The sequence below is a fragment of the Crotalus tigris genome, unplaced genomic scaffold, assembly GCF_016545835.1.
Source record: "Crotalus tigris isolate CLP2741 ecotype Arizona unplaced genomic scaffold, ASM1654583v1 scf7180000017646.2482762, whole genome shotgun sequence".
NCBI classification, from domain to species: Eukaryota; Metazoa; Chordata; class Lepidosauria; order Squamata; family Viperidae; genus Crotalus; species Crotalus tigris.
The window spans coordinates 2,069,675-2,086,740 of NW_024096538.1; positions in this window are offsets into that span (position 1 = coordinate 2,069,675).

Consider the following 17,066-nt stretch of genomic DNA (forward strand, 5'->3'; position numbering starts at 1 on the left):
GGGTTTCCCATGGACTAGAGTCTAAATGTAATGCAATGGGAGGCCCCTTGTAGGATCCTGAACTAAACACATCAGCAAACTCTTTGCAGACTTCTGCAAGGCCCAACGTTTGCAAGTTGTGAAGCCCAGTCACTTGGATTCCCAGAGCCTCGAACCAATTGAGTCCAATAAGACTCGTGTATTCACCCCCAACAACCACCACATCCAGGAAACCCTCAAAATCCTTATGCTGCACCTTGAGTGTGGCCTCCCCCTTCACACTGACTTTGGAATTCTAAAAATCAGTGAGTATTAAATTCGATGGCCTGAGTTTAGCTCTAAGGCCACTACTGCTGTAAATCCTTTTAAAGGTGTCAAGTGAAATGATTGATAGAGCGGACCCTGTGTCCAACTCCATCAATAGGGGAACCCCTTGGAACTTCACGTCAATGTGAAGTTTTTTCTTGAGGGGCTTGTGTGTCCCTGTCCTCAGGATACTCCTGTGTGATGTGCAGAAACCCACCCTGTGTTGGCTGGAGACCCTGGTACCTTTCTGAAGCAATTCTTCCCAAGGTTGGACCTTCTGGTAACCCAAACAGACAGAGGCAATGTGGCCTTGCCTGCCACATGCCTGGCAAATGGCGGAGAGAAATCTGCAGTCAGCTCACTTGTGGCGTCCTCCGCACCTGAAGCACTGAAGAGATGCTGGGGCCCTGTCTGGACGCCCCTTCGGCCTTCTTTCTGCTGGCTGGTGAAGTCTGTCCACCCCCTCTTCAGGATCTGCTTCTGAATCTTCTCGAGCATCCTCTTGATGGATGGTCGTGGTGGCTGGAGGGTTCCTGGCAAGCTGCAAAGCCTTCACAGCGCCGCCTGCTGCTTCCTCAGCTGCAACCTCTCTTAAAGCATCTTGGAACAATACCTCTTCTTTCGCAAAGATCTTCTGTTGCAAGTCTCTACTTCGTAAGCCACACACAAAGCGACCTTGCAGCCTCTCTTCCAGATCCTTGAACTCACAAGGCCTGACCGCTTGTCTTAAGGCAGCAATGAATTCCGCAGCAGATTCACCCAGCCTCTGGTGTCTCTGCTCGAACACGTGCCTCCAAGCGATGACAGATGATTTAGGCTGGAAATGTTCCTTCAACATCTTCTTCAAGTCAGTGTACATTACTGACTCCAGAAGTGCAGGGGCCACCAGATTTTCCATGATGTCAAAAGCTTCCTGTCCACAGGCACACAAAAGAGTTGCTGCCTTCAGGCCGTCTTCCCTGATTTGATTTACTCTAAAGTAGTTCTCACCTTGCTATGTATGAGTTGCATCTCTCAGGGTGGGAGACATCAAAGTCAGTCAAGTGGCCAATTTTTGACATTGTAAACCTTTACGGCCTTTGCTAATTGTCTCCTCTGCAAGCTAGTAGTTGGGGAAAGGGTCCTTTTGCCGAGCTCACCTCCAGGGACGCTGTACTGGCAGGTTGAGTCACAAATGCAGGACGCCATCTTCCCAGTCTTCAGGACTTCCTTGGTGAGTCCTCTTTGTTTTTCTTGCTTGCAGGGATCCACCTTTGTCGCCAGTGTTGTGTTTTCTGTTTGTTGGCAATTGACGAAGACACATGGTGAAACCACAAGCTCTTTATTACTCTTCTCCTACAACCAAGCAAACAGCAAAAGGCACGCAGGCCTTTTATAGGGCCTGACACCCAGACAGTGTGAACAAATAGGAATTGACCATTTTCGCGCCTTGTGCATGCGCACAAGGCTGGCACCACCCTGTCTGGTCCCGGGCAGCTTTTGGTTTGCCCGGGACCATTTGTAACAATTCTGAGCCTGGTTTCTGCTCTTAGCAGGCTCAGGACACAACAATATCAATAGCATGCTAATTAGGACAATTATGGACCTGATATTGAAGTGCAATAAAAAGGTACAGTAGTGGTATAGCTCCTCTTTTATCCCCCTTATCCCAGGTTTAGGTTAAGACACAAACCAACATTTTTTCCAGGTACAAATAAAATTGGGTCATCATATGAAAAACAGAAAACTCTGTTTCAGAATCTGGAGCAAGACCATTTGAACATAGATTCATAAACGTGAAGCCAAATGGATTGTTAGAGATCAACAGCTAGAGAAATTTCTCAGTAAAATCTCTCTTATCCACTGCCAGTTTTTTCTCTTACTCCATATGCTAGATTGCAAGCTACAGATTTAGCCCTTTTGCCCAAAGGCATTCAAACCTGTGAAAAGCCTAGCTGAAGCATTGCCTATTATTCATTGACAACTTGTCAATTTACTTCCAGGCAAAATAACTCATAAACAGGGTAAGTAAGGCAGATAAAACAAGAATTCTTTCACACTTTGCAACTTTACTGCAAAAATGCCTCATTTTCCATACATGTGTGAAATCTCCCCTCAGAATTGTGGCTGTGCACTGAACTCTAAAAACTGTGCAAAAAAGAACCAAATCGTAAGATTTCTGACTTAAATAAGATGAAAGTAAGATATTAAACATGTGTTAAAAAGAATTTTTTTTTCAAATGTTCAGGAACATGATCATGTTGCTGTAAGTTCTCACAGCTAATAAAAGTTAAGTTTAGACATTATCCCTCCAGTCAAAACACTTGATTATCATGTATATAGTACGTGTGAGTACAGGAATAAATATATCTCTTAGATAGATCATCAACAGTTTATCTATTTGTGTGAATTAGTTGCCTTGCTTTTAAGATACTAATTTATCAACTTCAGCATGGCAATATGTTGAGCCTGTTATCAAGGAAAATAAACAAAAATAACAATTTCATTCATTCATGCTCTTCCACTAACTACAATAAGGCACTGTACATGGGAAAGTCAAACAATACCGAAAACTTCAGTTAATACAGAATATGCATCAAGATCACACTGAATACATTGTTCTGAAGATTATTTATCACTACTAAATTCTGATTCATTTCCACAGAGCTGGCTTTGATCTACAAAACCTCGCAGAGATTCTCCTTTGTTAGTTTCTCTATCTAAAGAAAACACGATGACAATAAATAAAGATCTTTTGAGTGTAGTCTCCAATCCTGGATTGATTTGCTTAATAACTTCCATTATTTCCCCCAGCTCCTGCCAACCATGAAAGCATGTAAATGCAAATAGCAAATAGGTACCACCTCAGTGCTCCATTTTTTGCTGCATGCTCTGTGCTGCAACATGATGTCATGCTGGTCACATGATTGTGAAAACATCTTAAGACATTTTCTGTTTCTAGGCTCAATGGCCTAGAAACAGAGGTGAGCACCACTCTTTAAAATTGGCTACAACTAGCAGAGTAAAAACTGCAGGAAGTTGTTTACTTTTACCTGTCCAGTAAAGTCTGCTGTTGGCTTTTTTTTCAATTCAAGCAATACCTGGTTCTTTTTAATTCATAATTATGAGAGAATGGATTTATAAATTCATGGTTCCCTAGGGCAGAACAAGTGAATGCCGCCAGGATGCTCAGTCTAGGGATGCATTACATTTCCTTCCCCTCTTGATTCTTTCCTCATATGTTAAACAGCAATTGTAAATTTACAAATGGTGTACAAAACAGCTTGTTTTAGGTATGAATGGACACACACCTATAAATTGAACTTTATGAGTATTCATGTACTTGGTTGTGGGCTGTCATATCTCAACAGAAGTGTCTGTATTACGGTGCTTTCTCACAATCTCTCTCACAGGAAACTCAGCTGACTGTCTTTCTTCTGGCTTCAGGCAACAACAGACATTCCTCTTGGCCAGAAGTTTGTTTGTACCACTCTGAGAGCCCTTAGGTGGAAGACCAATCCCTTTTCCTGCTGTTTCTGGCTCTGTTATTCTTCACTTTTCTTTTTATCCTTTCCAATCTGAATATAAAGTTATTTGGCAAGAAATTAGGCAAAGGGAGTTGGGATTTTATTTTCATGACTGAATATATGAAAACTGATTAGAATGGGACCCAGAAAGGGGTGTATGCAATTTGCAGAAGCTTTTCCAGTGCTGCATATATCCCAAAACGCACAACAGAAGGCAAGAATGGAAGCACAGACCCACTTATAGAGATGCAACACACTACTTTGCTACACAAAATAAAACATATATCTTGTATGGCCCCCTCTAATGAAGGGTTGGGAAGATTCAGAAGCTATGCTCTATTCTTTTCCTACCTTCCTACCTTTTTTAAAATGTGCATTGAGAATTTAGGTCTTGGAAAAAGAAAGATAAGTCTCCAATTAATAGTTACATATATATTAACATAAACCAATGATCATTATAAGTTCAATAACAAATCAGGGTACACATCAAGGGTTTTCCTGAGTTAAAAAAAAGTTCCTTTATACTTATTGTTGAAAAACAAAACAAAACAGTGGCACAAAACTGGCCTTGGCTGCATTGGCAGAGTTCCAAAGCTTGGAAGTAACTTTTAAGGAGATATAGTCTCCTGTCCTTGTCAAACATTCTTTTGATGGTACTGAGAGAAATACTCTCCAAAGAGCTCAGTGCTTTGGCAGGTATCTAAAAGAATAGCATTTAGACTTATATGGTGCTTTACAGCACTCTCTGGATGGTTTACATTGTCAGCATATTGCCCCCCAACAATCTAGGTCCCATTTTACTGACCTCAGAAGGATGGAAGGCTGAGTCAACCTTGAGCCCCATCAGAATCGAACTCCAGGCTATAGGCTCATTAAGCAAATCATTATGGATAATTAAGTTAGGACCTCATGTGGCCACAATTTCCAACTTCTTGCTAGCTTTCCCATTGACTTTGCTCGTGAGAAACTGGCAGGGAAAGTCACAAATTGTGATCACCTGATTGCAGAACACTAGAATGGTTTGAAATGTGAGCAGACTGCCAAGTGCACAGCCTGCAATCATGTGATCCTGGAGTGCTACGATGACTGGAACTTTGAGGTAAGTTTGGATGCTTGTTTAATAAGTTCATGATAACCAAGGATCACCTGTGAGTGAGATGAGTGGCTATACAAATTGAACAAGCAAATAAACAAATACTGGAGGATCTATAATACTTGAGGATTGATTTTCATATGGCTCAGTGGTCTCAATTAAAAAAAAAGGTCAAACATTTCTGTCCTTCTATTAGTGAAATAAAAATGGCATTTTAGGTACTGGATGATGATGATAATGGTGGTAAAGAATCAATATGTACACAAACATTCTAAATTCAATATAAACATATGTCTGACTGTGCAACAAACCATAATAATAATAGAACTATGGAATACATTGTTCCTAATATCCTTGATCCCAAGGAGTTCTGCCAACATAACCATTTAGATTTTGTTTGTATTTCTCATAACTTTTCATGTAGAAAAACATACAGATAATGAACGAATACCACTTAATTTCACTGCATTTTTATTCTAGTGGTTTTTGCATATGGAAAATTAAAAAACAGGTTTCCACACTTATCCAAAATGAGCCACAAATTTTCATGATTTTATTCACATGGAGATTTTAGAGAATTTGGACCAAAACCAGGGTAAAACTGGCATCTTCTAGTATTCTTTTTGAGGCCCTTCCTTATTTTATTATTCTAAAAACACTCTGGTTTCCAAGCAAATGTAAATGTTGGTAGAAAAAAATAGGTGCACACAATGACAGTATTCAGATCAGGAACATGCTTTAACCCAGGATATTTTTTGATCATTTAAATTTGTCAAATACATATTTTTTCCAGCAATGAGAGAATAAAAAATGCATCTTCATGATTTATTTTAATATGCTTTTCTTTTGAATACAGCATATGGCAGGTTAAAAGGGTTTGGCTGTGTTGATTAACTACCCAAATGTTTAATCAATACAGCAATAGCTGGATATATTCTGGCTGTGAAAGACCTTGGAACAATCCCACTTGCCTTATTCCCACCCCCAAGTGGGACATCAATGAACTATTTCATAGTCCTTGCATTGCAGTGCAGTGCAGAGGGGCTTAGACAAATACAACCCTAATGGATAATTGTGGGTCACCTTGTCAAAATATGTTAAGTGCCCCAAGTGTAATTTTTTTTTTTAAAAAAAACTGTGACCTTGTTGCTATTGTACAGCTTTTCAGGAAGCAAATATCACTCACCCTCTAAAGGGCTCATTGATTCATGGGTCAAAAATCCATTCAAACTAAATTATAAAAGACATATCATGGTGTGTTGATACAACCAGCACTGTCAGACAAAGTGTTAAACAATTGTGCTCTTCAGGGTAGGAAGAACACACTGGCTGATGCTTCTTCAGAAAAATACACACGTAGGACTCTGTTTGAGGGATTTCTAGGGATACATGGAAATGTATCACAAAGTCAAATAAAGTTCATCTTGCGAGTTTCTTGGAATCAATTCAAGGATATGCCATTTGCAGAGCTGGTGTTAAGTGTAGGAAGGCTGTTGTGAGATTTGGATCTCAGCCCCTGTATTTTTCTACTCACAATGTCATTAACACCCACATCGATTCTGAATTGTTATTGGTGCTGAATGCGATGCATAGAAAGGCTTGTTGTTTGGTGTCACAAATCACAAAGCAGAGAAACGGTTCTTATAAACAGAACAGTTTTTCCTGCTTTACATTGCTACAAAATAACACCATAGAAATCTTTGATATAAGCCTGTAATGTAGCATCATAATTTTGTTTAGCTATTCTGCAGCAGCACTACTTTCCTTTTGCTTGTAAAATTAGTACTCAGAGGACAATAATGTAGTTTGTTCTGAAAATGTCACAGTGCATTTGTTATATCTCTGGCATATAGGAGTCATATGGCTCACATAATGCTGTAGGTTAAAACTAGCAACAAGAAAAAAAATCTAGTTATTAATGAAGTTTCTACCTTTCTTTTAAAGCCTTTCTGATTGCAGCATAGAAAAACAATTTTAAAAAACAGATACAGAAAGTAAGATGGTGAGAAAGTAGAATCTTCTAAAACACTTTCATGTCATCCTTAACTTAGGAATTCTTTTCAGATAATTTCTTTTTAGTCTTTATTACTACAGTGAAAGCTATGATACATGGCATTTATTTAATATATTTTACTCTGCTTTTTGTTCAAGCCCTTACCCAATTATTTGCAATTTTTAGAAAAAGAGCAGAAGAGCAAAAAATCTAATATTAGGAGAATATCAATACAACTAATACAGAGGATAAAGGGAAGTATTTCTAAATGCATTAATATCTACATCTGAGATTTGAGGCAAAATAATTTTAATGCATTAATATCTACAAGTAGAGATTTGGGGCAAAATAATTTTAAGATATGGGTCTGCCACAGAAAAGGCTCTACCTGTAGATCAACCAATCTCTGAGGCCTTTTGTGTTCATGGATATGGAAGAGAGAAATCTGTTGTACCTTTTTATATCATAGTACTGGACAGGGTACCTTGGCCAGATATGTCTGAGAGAATTCAATTACATTAATCATAAGGGAAATGACACTTCTAGCCTCCTGGCTAATGTTTGTCATTCTTTTTCCTGTTTTCAAAACTTGGTGCTTCCCATCCCTGCATTCTGCTGCTGAATCAATTTACATTTTGCTGCCCTCAGGATACTCTTTATCCTGAAAGTAGTTGCCATAACCACAAAACCCAGATTTGCAGCTGGAACAAATTACACATATTGGATGAATTTAATTAATTTGTTTGCATCATATGGTCTATAGTTGTCTGATGTCTTGTGAGATGGTTAGCAGCATTAGGATGAGGTTCATGAACAAGAATTTGAAGGAAATAGGATTTATAAGGACACAGGAATAGAACCATATTATAGGAAATAAATCTGTGTCTCCTTTTCTTTTAGTAAGGGGCTACCCACCAACAACCAATGAATGCTTCTCTCTCTCTCTCTCTCTCTCTCTCTCTCTCTCTCTCTCAACAGTTTTAAACTATTCTTCCACAACATCTTATACATTCATACTTAAGTTAAAGGAACCACTCTGTCCTTACAATGTACGTTATAGTGCATAATGTGAATAGAAGTGCTCAAATTTTCAAGTGACTATAGTATTCTTTGAAATACATTTTTGTTTTTTAAGAAAAATAAAATTTAAAAGCTCTTCTGAAGATACTATATTGACAGGATTAAATGAGGAAACAGTAAATGCAAAAGCATTGTGATCACTGTTTTTCCAAGGGACAAATCAATCTAGGTTAATTCCCTAGCCAATGAAATTATAGCTGCTCTTTACTTGCTTTATTAGCGTTTCTTCCCATTTTTGCCATTTTGTAGCATATCTAAAATTTTTAATTTCTGTTCTCCATGTAGACTATCATGCTTCTAAAATAAACATCTTGACTGTTGCTGCATCACCTGATTATTTAAAAAAATCACATATGCTTATATTCTTGGTCAAAAAATTTGCAGGAAACATTTATTAGTCTATGCAACAAATCAAAAATTGAATTACAGTTAATTTGAATGGTTCCAAATGTACATATTTTAAAAGAGGTAAGCCATCTGTATGAATTTTCTTCTGGCATGAAAGCACTATTGAAAAGTTCCACATCTAAGAATGTATGCAGATGAGATCAAATGAAACTATCAGGAATTATTTCAAGGTAAACATGCATAAGCTTGTATGGGTATGCTGGATATCAAGATTTGTAGATACTGTAGAAAATGTTACACTTTCTAATATTATTTATTGATCAACTTTATATAACCACCCATCTCAAGAGAAGTGGCATACAATAGTCAATAAAAAAGAATATCTATATAAAAAGAGACATTTAAACAAATATAAAAAAACAGCATTAACACTAAAAATACATACAGACGAACCCCAAGCAGAGAGAATATAAATACGTCCATCTCAATAGTGGAGCCATCTAAAGCAGTCTTCTTTTCTTTGTGCTTACAATGTGTAATATCTGCTTATAGTATTCTAATATAATATCTATATATTAGAATATGTGCTAATAATATAATATAATATAATAAATAACAATGTAATAATATAATATGTGATTTTAGAATATGGAGTCACAGGTGATTACTATTCCAAATGATTATGGAGAAAAACAATATATAGCACATTTAATTATATATATGAACCAATAAATAAGACATTAAGCTCCTGAAATACTTTTATTCAATAGTATGATAGGTGATAGGTAGGTAGGTAGATAGGTAGATAGATAGATAGATAGATAGATAGATAGATAGATAGATAGATAGATAGATAGATAGATAGATCAAGCTAGCTAATATATAAAGCAGTTTTTGTTATTGCAAAAGTAGGCATTCAATCTAGTTGTTGTGCTCATTGTTCTGAAAAACAGGCAACTGAAAGGTGTAGTACACCAATATTAATATTTGCTCTACAACAGTCTCTTGCATGTCCCACGTTAATACATGACCCTAGTAAGGACATCCACCTATCTACTTGCCTATATTGATATACAAAACTAAAACTTTGCCACTTACATTTTTATTGACTTTATTTCTGTACATTTATATATTAAGTTTAATAGAAAAGAACATAAATGTGATTAATGGGCTAAGCAAGTCTAATGAAAGTAAATATAAATCACAAATGAAGGAAGGGCAAAGAGATCAGCTGCTGTAGAGCAGCAGTGATTAAACAATCAGCATATGCCAACAATTACCACATAGTGATAAGTATAAAACCACAGATATTTCCTACCCTAAGCCTCAAATAAACATATGGCATCCATATAACATCCAATCTAAGCATAAACTGTTTGTCAGTGCTTTAAATTTTAAATGCATTTAATTGTTTTAATAGATTATAGGCTAAAATTTCATCAAGAAGATAGTAATTCTATACTGACTTAGCTGATACTGTGAAAACATTTTTTTCTGTACATGGACAGCATAAATCCAACCAATCCATCCAACTCTTTATAATTGTTCTTCCAGGGAGACTAAGTAGAAGATAAGCAACATTCAAATATAATGGTAACCATACTTTTGCACAAGTTTGGGCTCCCCATCCCCGCCCAGTTCCCAGTATATAGAAAAGAAGCATATAAGCAGTAACTTATATCCAATGAAGTTATTTCTGAATTTAGCATTTCTGAATTTAGCAGAGAAACTAATTTGTCATCAATAGGGATAATTGCCTGACTGAACTTGACTTTCCATCTTATTTAAACTGTCATTTCATCTATGCTTGTTTGAGTAGATATGTCGGTATGTATATCTCTTTCTCTGTGTACAAACACACATATACTTTATATGATATATATCAAAGATCAATTCTGGAAATATATTTTTAAAGGCTTCTCTTTTCCAATCATGCCAGTAACCTGAAAGAAAAGACAGTTGCAGAAAATATATCTAATCTCTGTTCTTTTCTTATCTCTGAATGATATCCTAACACTACAGATTCATAAACCGAACAGCTGAGTACAATATTACAAAGGATCATTTTAGATTGGAACAGCAATTCCAATATGAGATTTACCTGTGGCTGTCACAGGTGATGCAGGCTGTATACAGGCTAGCTATAAACTTCCTCGGATATAAATTAAATAATTGTTTGAGTGAAGGTGTGTAAGAAACTGTGGCTGCAGAAGAGCAAATGGGAGGAAAAGACATATTATTCAAATATTTATTTTTAGTTTGAATGTATCACCTCCATGCATATTATTCATAGTCCAATATTTACCTTTTTCTCCCTGAATTCTCTTGAGCCAACAGCTGCCCATTCTGTCTTGGCAAAAATATACCTAAAGAGAGCAGAAAGCATGCAAAAAAAAACAGTGGTAGAGAAAAGGGACAAGAAACCCGCAAATATTTAATAGATGTTTATTTATATGTGCCCTCTTTTCATAAGCCATTTTTAACTTTGCCCATAAGGAATAGTTTTTTCCAAACAGAATTAATAGCATATTGGAGGGAGATCACTGACCTTGAAAAGACAATCAAGTTCTTCCACTCCATCCAGTTGTAATCTCAATCTTAACCAATGTTGCCTTTGCATACTTGTAATCTTCCTCAGTCTGGTGTCCTCAAGATTCCTAAAAATTCCCGAGCTTCCAGAATTTCCAATTATCATGAAAATGTTGGCTAAGAGTTGTAGTCCAAACAAAAGTAGAACATGTTGGGTTAGGAAAAGATAGTTTGGAATTTTGGAGATAGACACATTCATATATTGGTAGCTCTGCAACCCTAAAAAGAAGACAGTCATAAACAAATATGAATATACATTTATTTATGTTTATAAATACAGATTTAGATATAATTATTCAAATTATAATAATTTAATTTATGCTAAATATATCACTAAAATAAAGGATGCTCCTGTATACAGAAGTCTGATGCTCAAGTTCAAGATAAATTGGACCACTCTTCTGTGCTTTGGGTCTCATTCTTCCCATTGTTTATCTTTCATTTGGCCTAGTTGTGTAGCATTTTAAACTGATGCTGAGTGCAAATAATGCATCCTCTAATTGCCTTCAGAGAGATTATGTGTCCATCTAATTACTTACTTTTATTTTGCTACAAGGTTATCTTGAGGATGTCTCTTAAGTGTTTTATTATGAAAACAAGTACAGTTGTTTTCTAGTTATCTTCTGCTAAAAATGAAAATTGGGGAAGATATTATTATCTATCCAAGAAAAAGCATTTCATGCAGATGTTAGAGTGAAATAGAGTGCTTAAGTGATGAACAGTAATAGCAATACAAATTACAATGTCTGTGTCTATGTTTCTGCATACAATAGTTTTTGACTTACATTTGGGGACCATTCAAAGTTACAAAGACATTTAAAAAAGTGGCTTATGACCATTTTCACACTTATGACTGTTGCAGCATCCCTGTGATCACATGATCAAAATTTGGAAGCTTGGCAACTGGCATGTATTTGTGACGGTTGCCGTGTCCCAGAGTCATGTGATCCCATGTCTGTTAAGCAAAGTCAGTGAGGAAGCCAGATTTACTTAACAACTGCGTTACTAACTTAACAACTGCAGTGATCCACTTAACAACTACGGCAAGAAAGGTTGTAAAATGGGGCAAACCTTAACAATTGTCTTGCTTAGCAATGAAAAATTTAGCTCAATTATGGTCCTAAGTCGAGGCCTACCTGTATTTATACAAGTGCTCCAAATTGTTTTTCCTGTTAATCTTTAGGAGAGATACAAATATCCAGAATTCTCCATAAATCAGCCCTGGTCTCTGGATGATACCTCTGTTGTTGAGATAATGGCCAAAGGAAAATAAGATTGTTTGCCAGTTTTGCCCAGCATTAGATGGCTGAAACATAAACGGTTCCCTTGGTACATGTAAAAATCCCTTTATATTATCTCCTCAGTTGGTGCCCAATGGATTCAATTATAACTGGATTTTTTTGAACTCTTGCAATAATTTGGTAAGACTGATTGAGATTTCATGAATTGTTTCTTTGAGAAATCACAGCAAAAAATACTATATTTGAAAGTCAAGGACAATTTCTTGTACAGAAAGTAATACTATGAGTTTATCAGTTAAGCTGGTTTTCTTTATCAGCATTTTATGTCATTCAAATTTCATGTAAGAAATAGAACAGTTTTTATTCATCATGCTTGATTTATATATGGTGTTGGAAACTCAGTTCAGGCTTGTCATTTTTTGATGGGAACAATACTTTGTTTTTCTGTTATATGATTAGTACATACTCACTGCACATAAAATCTTAAAACAATAGAGTTGGAAGTGTCATTGGATCCATTATCCATCGTAGTAGTACAAGTAGTAACAATAATTTAATATGATAGTTTGTTAGTATCTTGTACTGTACAAAAAAATCATTACACAGTTCCTCAAACATTCATTTTCAGTATGCAGGTAGTCCTCAAATTACAATTATTTGTTTAGCAACTGTTCAAAATTAGAATGGCACTGAAAAAGGTGACTTACAATCAATCATCATACTTACAACAGTTGCAGCCTCCCCACACTTATATGACCAAAATTCAGGAGCTTGGCACCCAGCTTGCATTTACAACAGTTGCAATGTCCTGGGGTCATATGATCACTAGTGGTGGATATCTGTAGCTGGGGTGTAGCTTGTGGGTTGGGTTTTGAATGTTTCGTTACCAGGCTACGTAACATCATCAAGATGTTACCTACCTGGTAACAAAACATTCATAAACCAACCACAAGCTCGGAGAACAAATCTTCACCATCATCATATGATCTCTATTCTTATTCACCTTCCCAGCTGATTTTTGACAACCAAAGTCAAAACTACATAAAATAGATACACCATGCAACAATTAGGATTAAAAGATAAAAGATGCATTGGAGTGTGTCTATTATGCATTGATAAGATTGTCAGGGTTCCGACTAATGAAGCACTTCAAAGAACTTTCTGCCTTCCTAAAGCCTTTATTACAGAGCTACAAATTGCCGGTCACCATCATGGACGTTTTGATGCCAGAATCTGACTTCCTCTTGCTGGCATCAAACTTTTCTTGCTAAACCCCTCCCTTATCTTGCAGTCACAAGTCACATTATACAATTAGTGTGAAGGTCAAAAGTTTACTTCCTCTTTCTTTCCTGGGCTTTTTACCCCCCCCCCCAAGCTATGTATTAACCCAGTAAATACTAGACAGTTTTGCATATTGTCAAAGCAAGAATATACAGTATTTGCAGCATTGACAGACCAACTTTTTTACAATGAAAAGGAGGACACAAATAAATTGAAGAAAAAAATATCGTAAATAAAAGAAACATTTTATTCATTGCAACAATAATACAGAATACACTATAATATGATAAATGCATAATAAAAAACATTTGTAACAATAACATTTTATATTGTAATTATGCTTACATGCCGTGCCTCCGCCTGCAGCCGCCTCGCCAGCACTGCTGCCCTGCCGTGTAGAGCGGACCCCACGGCTCCCAAAGCACCAGCTGTGCTGGCTCCAGCCCCGGGGGGCAGCCCGCTGTCAACACACCCCATCTGCAGCCGCCCCGCCAGCACCACCGCCCACCCTGCACAGCCCTGTATAGAGCAGGCCCCGTGGCTCCCACAGTATGGGGGCAGCCAGCCACCACTGCCCCTCACACTCCTGCCCACAGCAGCCCCGCTGCCCCTTCCTCTTGCGCTCACAGCCATTATTGCCCTAGCAGGGCCGAAGATCAAGAGAAAGTTACTGTGGCATCGCCACTCCAGTCTCCTCCAGGTATCTTCGGGATTAAGTAGGAGATGGTGTAGCTGGGTAGTGGGGGTGTGTGTGTGCAATGTTCCTGCCAATTCGCCTTCGCTGCAGACAACTTACATGTGCAAAGTTTGCCGGCTGGATGTTTTGGCCTGCTCAGCAGCAATTCCTATTGGCTTTTGAAAGCCAATAGGGGGAGTAGCACAACTCATGCAAAAGGTGAAAAAAAAACATCAAAAAAGGTGCGGGAATGTCCATCTGAGCATTCTATGAGAAAAAAAAAGCCCTGCAGATTAGTTTTCAAATATTGAAAAGAAGGACATGTAGGAGGACACTTTTTGAGGGAAGACAGAACTCACAAAAGGAGGACTGTCCTCCCTAAAGGAGGACGGTTGGTCACCTTAGCATAGACCACCTGACGGAAACAAATATAACTTTTCTCATTATGTGATGTTGAAAAAAGATGGAGCTGTTTTAAAGTGCCTTAGACAAGGGTTACATCTACCCAGATATACTCTGGATCATATTTTACCTTTGAATGTTAGTCTCAGTGAAAGGCAATTCTTTAATCAATTCTTAGTGAAAGGCATTAAACATTGCCAAAGATTTAAAACAGCTTTCAGATACTTGCAATGTTAATATAATGACAGTTGGTTTATTTGTAATATAGCTAAAAGTGCATTCTTATTGTTTTGTTACTTTATGTTCTTCTATATTAAGCAACAGAAGAAAGGAAAAGTATATAAATTTATCATGATTGTTATTTCAGAAGAATCATTTTAAATGCTATGGTATATTAGAAGCTTCAGCTAAATATGCATTTCCTAATAAAATAAAAAATGATGCATTTTTAAATAAAAGCATTTGTGAGTAGCATAATTATTAGTGTTTGATATATTGCACCCAATATCGCACCTTTCTAGAGAAGGAAGGGGGGCAACCCCTGGTAATTTTATATTCCATATCAGAGAATATAAATGTTATTTGACAACTTTTTGTCCAAGAAGAAGCAAATAATATAGGCTTCAGAAATAAAAATTTCCAAATAAAATATGTCTACTATGCAAATATCAAGAGCACATTTGGAATATGATGGAAGATATAAACTTGTTTGCAGAATGAACAACTGCAGGATTAAATCTGAATCACTTAATCTCACAAAATCTGCAAATATTGTTCAGTTTTTATTAATGTGTTGCAATAACAGGGAAATAGGACAATTCACGCTGGGAGCTATGCTAGTGATAATTCTTAGAACAGTTCACTGTAATGTCAAGTTGAAATCTAGAATAAAGAATTTAAAGGATTTTGTTTCTACATAGAAAAAAATAACCTTAAAAAGTGGGTAAGTTTTAAGAATAAACATTATAGCTAAAATGTAATGTAACATGCAACTCAACTACGCTATTTTACTGAAAATTAGTTTACCTAATCAGAACTTGCTGCTAATATTTAACTGTAGAATTGCAGGCTAATTTCCACTGAAAGCAATGAGATATAAGTTAATTACAATTCATTTTTTTTCTTCTGCTTACAATTTGATTTGTTATGACTATAATTAGATCAGCACCAATGTATATATTCAGATTGTATATTAAACATTTTCAGTTGCCTGACTTAAAACACACCAATGAATATCTTTAAATGGTTTTTCCTTAAAAGAAAGAATTCAACATTTGAACTGTGAAATAGTTGCTTTCTCGGTCTTTTTCTGGTATGTTTTTCAAGATGCAAAATAAAGTATGTTGAATATTATTCACAAGGAAACTTGCAAACTCTTATATATATTACAATTAAATCTCTTTAAAAGTTGAGTTGACATAAGCATATTCTTTTTTTTTTATTGAAAATTTTTAAAATTTTTACAAATAGGGAAAAGAAAAGATAAAAAACAAAAAACAACCCTACCCAACCACCCCAACCCTCCCACTCCATTCCCCCAACCTTCCCAGAGCTGAATATAGGCTTAATTAAAATTTCTAAAAATCTTAAAAAGAGATTAAAAAAGTATAAACCATAAATATATCTAAATACATTACATAAGCTTATAAGATAATTAACAATAATATATATGTAAAAAAGCATAAATATTAAAAAAGAAAAATGCTTAAAAAGAAAAAGAATAAAAGAGAAAAGAAAGAAGAAAAGATGTATATATATATAAAAAAAGAAGTAAAATAAGATAAAATAAAAATAAGAAATATAAGGAAAGAAAAGAAAAAAAATACAATCTATAAAATATTAAGATTTATATATAGGTTATTGAAAAACTAAGTAATATTTTTTTATATCCAACTTATGTTGTATAAAATCTATCCATTTTTCCCATACCGCAAAAAACTTCTCTTGCGATTGATCCTTTAAAAAAGCCGAAATCTTTGCCATTTCCGCCAAATAAGAAACTTTAAAAAACCATTCTTGCAAGGTAGGCAAAGATTCCTTCTTCCAGTATTGCCCTACTAACAACCTTGCGGCTGTGATTAAATTTAACATCAGTATAACCTCCTTAGCATCACAATCAGTAACGATACCCAACAAAAACAATTGTGGGGTAAATTTTACCCTCCTTCTAAAAATTCTTTGAATATTCCACCATATCTTAATCCAAAAAGCTTTTATATTTTTACACGACACCAAATATGATAATAAGTAGCATCCAAACAACCACATCTTCAACATTTAGGCTGTAAGTCAGGATACATACGAGACATTTTTTGTGGATCAAGGTGCCATCTATAAAACATTTTGTAAAAATTCTCCCTTAAGTTCTGGGCTTGTGTAAATTTAACATTCCTCACCCAGATGGTATAAGCATATTCTTATATATTCAGAAATTCTGTCATGCCTCAGTGTTTATTCTTTAGAACTCAAATTGCATGTGTTGATTATCAAAGTATCGTTTTCCTGAAACTCTTGCCCTTTTCTTTTCTCCACCTTCTTCCACTTTCTGCATTGAATCTTTTCCCCCATCCTT